The sequence below is a fragment of the Aphelocoma coerulescens genome, chromosome 8, assembly GCF_041296385.1.
Source record: "Aphelocoma coerulescens isolate FSJ_1873_10779 chromosome 8, UR_Acoe_1.0, whole genome shotgun sequence".
In the NCBI taxonomy this organism is placed as follows: Eukaryota; Metazoa; Chordata; class Aves; order Passeriformes; family Corvidae; genus Aphelocoma; species Aphelocoma coerulescens.
Genome location: NC_091022.1, coordinates 20,163,210 through 20,170,133, shown reverse-complemented (window position 1 = coordinate 20,170,133; position 6,924 = coordinate 20,163,210). Strand labels below are relative to the sequence as shown.

The 6,924-nt window shown below is 37.1% G+C and overlaps 1 protein-coding gene across 1 annotated transcript in view; it reads left to right on the top strand.

Moving 5' to 3' along the window:
• Positions 1-560: 560 nt before the first annotated feature.
• ADGRL2 (adhesion G protein-coupled receptor L2) overlaps positions 561-6,924 on the top strand; it is a 387,257-nt gene continuing 380,893 nt past the window's right edge. Inside the window, exon 1 of the mRNA XM_069023029.1 lies at positions 561-704. The gene's annotated coding sequence lies outside the window, so the exon portion shown is untranslated. The remainder of the gene's footprint in view (positions 705-6,924) is intronic.

The following is a 6,924-nucleotide window of genomic DNA, read 5'->3' as shown; positions in this document are numbered from 1 at the left end:
CACTTGTACAAGTTACTATGTTCAAAATATTTCTGTGTTTAAAATCGTTTAGCAGGGTTTACCAGATTTATAATCATTTGAGACTCGCGGTCCAAAACCCTGGGTGCACGTCAGGCTGAGTTATTAAGTGTTTATAGAAATCTGATCAAATGGACCATCATGAGCTGGGGGGAGCAGGGGCGGGGGAATCTGTTTTAAACCCGACCATAATGACAGCTTTCCTCGGCTTACGGCTGCGACATGAAGAGGGAGCTGTAGCTCTTCCGAGCCGCAGCGCTGCCGAGTCAGCGCACCCAGCCGAGCGCCCCGCTCGCCGCTCGCCCTCCGCGCTCTCCTCCGCTGCCCGCGCTCCTTCACTCACCCACTTACTCTTCCTTTTTTTCCCCCCCCTCTCCTTTTCTTTCTTTCTTTTTTTTTTTTTTTTTAATCCCTGTGCCCCTGTGCCAGTTAATTTAAATGTATCTGTTCAAGTGGAGATAATCCATGCAAATCAGAGGCACTGGCTCCCAGTGCTCGATTCACAAAGAGAACTCAGCTTCAGGAGGTCACTCGTTCACAGCTGCTCCTCCCATTATATTTTTCCCTTATTGCAGAACTACTGCATGTATACAGTGACTGAAAGGACTCAATTCACTGCAACTGCTGCCTGGCTTTACTTACAACTTTCTTTAAAGGGGGACTTACCTTCTATCACTCTTGCTAAGGTAGGAAGTCTGATTCTTCTAAAGACATGTAATGCCTCCAGTGTTTGCTCTTTATCAGATCCCACTATAATGATGCATATTGTTGTCAGAATTAGGTCCTAATAGATTTGCACCAGGTGCCTGATGCTTTTATTACTTGTGTGTATAGATACAACTGTTTAAACAGCTCATTTTCTGTTTATTTATCCAGCTATGTATCCTCTACCCCCTGGTTTTCTTTTCCTTTTCATAATAGCAGGTAGGATCTGAGTGCACTAGCTTTCTAATCTACAAATGTAGTCTGCAGCCAAGTTTGTATTATGTTTTAAAAATGTTTTCTAATGTCTGTGTAAGTAAATGCAGTGAACTGTACCCCCACAAAAGAAAACAAGAGAGCTTTCTGGCCTGAAACCTTATTAAGGTGCTATCTCTGGAGCAGAACAAACTGTTGAAAGGTTTTAAACAAAAAATAAAAAGGTCACCTTTTACTTTGCAGTGTTGTAAACAAGGAAACTGCAGGCCTCACTGCAAATGGGCCTGTCATAAATTTAGACCACAAGATAAACATATAGTTAGTAGAATTGCCAGCAGAAGTGATGAAATCAAACCCTCACTATTATCTGTTAATATTTATTGTTTAGAAAGGTTGAATAGGCAGTGCTTGCTCTGCAAACAAAGTGCAACTCTGAAACAACTATTTGAATGTGATTCCTAAAAAACTCCTTAAGAAAGGAAAGTTAAGTCACTACGTCATTAGTTACGTTCTAACTTTGAGCATACATCACTTGAAATATTGCACTAATACATCTGACAGCACACACTGGTTTTATGAAAGCAGACAGTAAATCTTGCGTTTATTAATATATATTCTTTGAATATATTGTCAGAATTTAGGGCTGAAAATAATTATATAAATAACTATATAAACAACTTTGGATATGTTAAATCACAAGTAATGGATTTGAAGACTAATATATTGCAAAAATTAGATTTTTTCTGACTTGTACTTGTCCCACAGTAAAGTTCTTGTTTGTTGTTTTGCACAGCTGGATTTAAAAAATGACAGCAATTAGATTTGGAGCCACCCTGCTTTTGTAGAACTTGCTATATAACATAGTCAAGTTAATCAAATAACAGTTCGGTGAGGCTTCAAACAGAGTTCAAAATGAAAATTTAGTTGACCAGCCAGGACAGAGAGATATTCCCAAACATATCCTGTCTAATTGCTTCAAGAACACTTGAGTCATACATTTTCATTTTACCTTTCTGGATTAGATATTTTTACTAAAAATGCTTTAGGAGAGTATTTGCTCGCTATATTAAGTATTTCAGTGCCTAAAATGTGCATCTTTTCTCTTTGATATACAGTCTGCTTTTTGAAAAGAAAATTCATTCTGATTTTGGAGTACAGTACAAACCTAGAGAGCCTTGTCATTGTTAGCATAAAGAAGACATCTACACAAGTATTACTGTGCAGAGGGCAATCTTTCTTTCTCTGGCATTTGTAAGGTTACTGTACATAGAATTTAGCAGATAAATATCTTTTGCTTCATGGCATTTTGGAGATCCCATTGGTATGCAGGTTACCCTGTGAGGATGGCAACTGAAAAAAAGAAATATGTTTTATAGCAGTGTGTAATAAAAGCCCTTCACAATGATGTAAGTGGATTCTGACCTTTCTTTCTTATCCTGTAATTAGAATTTTTATTAACTCTTTCAAGTGCAGAGTTTTCTGAATAATATTAGAACAAGCACATATCTAGTGTCAGCGAACAAACATGTATTTTTGACATATGAATTTTAAAAGTAAAATTTGAGAATCCTTTCTAGACAGGAAAAAAGAAATACATTCTTCCCAGAAACTCAACTTGCTCCACACAAAAAAAATTTGATTTACAGAAAAGAAGCATTTGTTACAGGCACCCTGCATCCCTCAGAAGAAAAAAAATATAGAAAACAAAAAAGGAGAGGAAAAAAGAAAGCATTTCTAAAAAAAAGACTTCTTTCTTTTTGTGAAAGAAAGGGGAAATGCATTTTAGAGAAGTGAGCTGAACTTAAGGAAGGACATTAAGGATCTTTTGTCTGACTGAATCTCTGGCCAGGGTAAAGTTGGGAAGTAAAGGTGATCCCTGTGGAGTTTAGCAATATACAGAGATGAGATTAGATGAGTCACCACTGGAGATATGAAAAAGGCCTTTCCAAGAAAGACTTTTTGTAAGTGGATTAAAATGTTGTTGCAGCAGACAGCTATTTCCTGATTCTTTTCCATCTTTTATCCAATGACCAATGTCTCACAGGGACAAAAGTGGTCCTTAGTGAGTCAGCAGCAGCAGTTCATACAGTTACTTCCAAATTATGTACTCAAGTTTCCTTTAAGTTCACCAGGTTTACTTGACACAACTCAGTTTAATTCCTTGATACACCAAATTAAATGAAATCAAATCAGGCTGAAATGAAATATTATCAAGGCCTCTGAACGTATTTTCAGTGAACTTTCAAAGGAGTGAGACCCTATGTTTCATTTCAGGCTAACTTATGTCATGGAGTTTTCTAGACAAGATTGTCAGCAGCCCTCTGCAGCCAGTTCCTTTTTCCCATTGGTGTGGTTCCTCCCTCTGCCTCTGCAAACCTGCCATTGCTATAGTAACTCAATCAAACCTCTCTTCTAGATAAGTTACCTGGTACTCTGCTATACTGTGCCTTGCAGCAGGATCCACAGGACGCAGTAAACCTCGTAGCTGTGTACAATGCAGGGTTCTTACTCCTACCAGGCTCTTTTCTGCTGGTTTTACCATCTTAAAAGAATGCTTTAGAGATTGTTACTAAGTTCCACCCAACTTCTTGAGTGCCTTGGCTTCAATTTTAAGCTAAACAACACCTTAAAAGTATTCTATAGAGGGCAAAAAAAATGGGAATCCTAAAAAGTATGTTGTAGAGCTTTTGAGAAAATACATAGCTAAAAATACAAAACTTAATTGTCAACAAAATTCTCAAGGATTCGTTATTAGTATTTTCTATAATTGTGTATGTAGAAAGACTATGTTCCCCACAGCTTCTCATCAAATTATGTACACAATTATATCATATTCTCCTTTTTTATTATTGCCTTGTGCTGCAGATTATTAAAATGTAATATTGCAGAGTACAGACATCGCGTATCTTTTGCAGATAAAGTGTGCTTACACCTCTAGGGGTTAAAAGCTGAATCAGATCTATAACTTGCCTACTGACAGCCTTTGAAGTTGCTCCTTGTTTAGTTATTTATTTATTTGGTTGGTTGGTTTTTTATTTATTTATTTTGGTCTAAAGATTTGGATTGACAACCTTTAATATGTTTGGAATTCTTCAGCAGATGTAAAATGCTTGGTAGTGACTGAAGCTAACCTGAGGCTTTATATATCCATCTTCCCCAGAAACTGCACTGAAGCTTTAGTAAGAGTTGAGAATTTTATGCAAACAACTGTTCTCATGAGAACTCATTTTTCTGTCCTATCTTACTCTCCTTATAATTTCTAGAGGTGTTTTAAGTCAAGTCAAACTTTTTTGCTTCCCTCTTTCCCAAATACCTGTTCTGGGAGTCTAAATGAAAATTTTCACAGATGAAATGCACAAAAAGAGAAACTGATAAAAAGAAAATAAGTGGAGTGGAAATGAATCTTTAAATGGCAAGTCTGCGAAACACTGAACATGGTTATCTGACATTATGTCAGTGAGTGTTATCTCTTGAGGAGAAATGAGCAAGAGCAGTCCACACAGGAAAAGTAATTGTTGCTTTACTTCTGTCTCTTTATTTGGGATAGCTTGAACTGCCTCCCACTTTTTTATTTTTCTCAGTGTGAAAAGATTAAGTATTAGAAATGCAGCCAGTAGGCATCTGACTCAAAAGCAATGCTCATTTGACCTTTGGACACAAAATATCTAATGCAAACAAAAATCTAAGCAACCTCAAAAATTACTGAGTACAAGAAATACACAGAATGTGGGTCAGTAGGAATTCAACACTTTTAAAAATGAAAACAAAATAAACCACTGAAATCGCTTGGTTAGATTAACATTTATTTCTCCATTCCACATCAGAGTATCAGATGCTGCATTTTTGTCCAGTGTACCTGGCAAAAGATCTGTGGCAAAATTCTGCATTAGTTTTAACAACTGCAACTGAAAGGTTTTGTCAAAGAATACAGGGAAAAAGGAGGGTAGAAGTTCCTTGATCAATACAGACATAATTGTCAAAAGCTAGGTTTTATAGGAGACAAAGAGTATATAGGAATTAAGATGCATTTAAAGTGTGTGATGCTGCCACTTCTTTGTTTAAAGGTTACGCTCGTCCTGTAAGGAACTTCATCCCTCCCACTGTTTTAGTTCTGCTGTTTTAGTTGGGGGGTGGTTGGTTTTTTTATCATTAGGGGGAATGGCATGTGAAAATGCATGAGTGTAAATGGATAAAAATCCCTCAGTCACTAGACACTATTTCTTACTTCTCTTCCTGCCAAGTTATGAAGGAAGAAGGCAGAAAAGACAAATTTTATTCCATATGAGACAAAGGACTGAGAGAGCGATACAGGTTCTGTCTCTGGAGAAATAAGACGAGTCACAACAGGCCTCTGGAGCCAGGACTTTGATATCTGACTTGCCCCTGCAGAAAAGTCTGTGACTAGAAATTTTGCTCTAAGGAAGAAGATGCAATACTTGTTAAAGTCAAGTAACAGTCCCCGTGCAATTTTTGTTCCTTGTCCTTGCCATGGCTATGCTACATGAGTTCACAGAACAGTAATAGTATACTGTCAATTGGCAACTTAAAATTTAGAAAATGGAAGAAATTTCAGTATTTTCTCCAGTGAATCTGAGAGTATATAATTCTCATTATCCTTACAACTGAGGCAAGAATTGTTTATCTGGAGGAGGGTACATATATTAGATATACATACATATACGTATATATATATATATATATATATATATATATATATATATATATATATATATATAAAACACACATAGGGGAGGTATATTTAGTTTTTCTTATTAAAATTTCATTGCCCATGTTGAGTCCAAACTTGATCACTCCAGAAACAGCTAGGTGAGTGACCAGGCAGGTTGGAAGGGAGGATCTACAGGCATCCCATGTTTAAGTGACTTTGTTCCATGTTTCCTCCATAGCTTCCAAAGATTCTGCTTTTTCTGTCCAGTGAGTAATATGTAACCTCGTGCCTCCTTTCTCAAGGGAGGAAGAGATGGTCAACAAAGAGATGTCCAAAAGTTAAAGGTAAGTGTTGAGCTTGTCAGAAAACTATGCAGGCATTGCTTGATTGTTTCCCAAAGTCCACCTGCCAGCCCCAAAAACATGTCTGTAAGTGGCAAGATCAGAAATGTTTCACAAGTTCATGCTCCATGGCAAGCTTTTATGTGAACCTAGTAGGGCAGGCAGACAGAGGGACACTGAAGTGTATTGAGGTAATATGAGGGACAGCCAAGGACATGATAGAAGACTGCTTAAAACTACAAGACGTGGTTTACGGTCAGAACATTTGGTTTTAATTTATTTAGAAATTTCATTAATAGACTGTGAAAAAACAAATACAACATGGCATTTCTGGGGATCTTCTCTTGTTGTTTGTTATGGATGTTTTCTCTAACTTTGCAGGCTCTTCACCAACCTTCCCTCTGACCGCCACAAAAAAAATCACCAAAAGTGTATCATAAAACCTGTTTAATTTCCTACAAAACATTATACTAAGTGTGCTTTTAATGTAATGATGTCAGTGGTAGATGGTAACATGTATTAGGTAGTGCAAACTGCTGATTATCTGTCAGGATAAATCTGTTTATTTCAGAAATAGCAGTCTGACAACCCCCTGTTGTTAATCATGAAAGTACATGCTAATGCCAGGTACTGTTTGGTTGGAGGCTCTCAGAGGAATGTGTTTGTTAGATTTGTGCTTTGACAGTCTTTACACTGAGTTTTGCAAATTTTCTGTATTTTTTTTTCACATATTTTTTAATACAGAGGCTAGAACAAAGCTGCAGATGTACAACTTGGGTTCACAGCAATTCAGAGGAAAGGATGACTTGTGAAAAGAGAGAGTAGATTATAGGATTACACAGTGGTTCAGACTGTGCCCATTGTGCGTTCATCTGTAGTAATTCCAGTGCAGACCCATTAGTGATGAGCAGAAGAAAAGCAAAATGAAAGTTAGGGAGTTCTTTTTTCACCCAGAGTCACTCCTCTTAAATTTGTTTA